Genomic DNA, 995 nt, shown 5'->3' with positions numbered 1-995 from the left:
CGAGGCGGGACAGGGCGGGACCTGCTGCCACCGAGCGTGACGTTCCAGACCTAGCTCAGGCTAAGAAGCTAAGCTAACATGCTCTCAGTAATAAGCTAACAACCTATGCTAACAACCCAGTTTGCGGTCACTGCTCCTCGTTCCCGGCATATTCTGAAGGTAAGATACCCTGTAACTTTACAAAACTTGTCCTTTTGATTTAAATGTTCTTGAACCTACACAATACAATTGTTTTTTAAGTGCTTCACCGTTTTTCAAATATAAATGTCATTTAACTAAACTTTGTAAACTAGCAGAGATATGGCTAGTGTTGCGTGAATTAAATGTGATTAATGAAATATGACTGTAGAAAAAGAAAGGTGCTTTTATATTGATTAATTTTTTTACATTTATTTCAGCATTAAGCAAAAAGAAGATTGCAACCTCCTCCACGCCAAACTGCACAACCTGTAAGTTGATGGTCCTGGCTTACTTTACATGACTTCAGATGGTTGACATTACACACAAACATACTATACATATACATGTGTGCACAATTGTAGATAAACAGCACACAGTATATAAATATATATATATATATATAAACTGTTTGCTGTTAATCTGTTTTTTGAGGTTTTGCTCTCTTGTTACTTTTAACCATACAGGTGTGATTTCATAGTTATTTTGTATGTTATTGTCAAAGGAACAAAATGAGCAACCCTTTATACTTAATTTGATATTCCTCATTATCTGAAGCATTTGTTGCTCTCATTTATTTTCCTCCCATAGTGACTGTATGGATAATCGGAGACAGCTATGTCCGGCGTGGAGCCCAGAGAGCTACAGAGACCATCGGCAGCAACCTTGGCCTCGACCTGAGGGTGTGCTGGTTCGGTTGGGGTGAACTGCGCTGGAGAGGTGTCCTCCCTTTCTTTTCCTACTCCCTGCGAGGAAGAGCAGTCCCGGATGTCCTCCTCATCCACTGTGGCGGCAATGACTTGGGGGATGTGCCCAGT

The 995-nt window shown here is 40.8% G+C and overlaps 1 long non-coding RNA gene across 1 annotated transcript; it reads left to right on the top strand.

Annotated features, from left to right (window-relative positions):
• LOC139435645 (uncharacterized) lies at positions 1 to 995 on the top strand. Its single transcript, XR_011644863.1, has 3 exons — positions 1 to 159; positions 399 to 449; positions 769 to 995. It is a non-coding gene; the product is annotated as an uncharacterized lncRNA (long non-coding RNA).

Source organism: Pseudochaenichthys georgianus, chromosome 17, assembly GCF_902827115.2.
Source record: "Pseudochaenichthys georgianus chromosome 17, fPseGeo1.2, whole genome shotgun sequence".
Taxonomy (NCBI): Eukaryota; Metazoa; Chordata; class Actinopteri; order Perciformes; family Channichthyidae; genus Pseudochaenichthys; species Pseudochaenichthys georgianus.
This window is presented reverse-complemented; position numbering and strand designations above follow the sequence as displayed.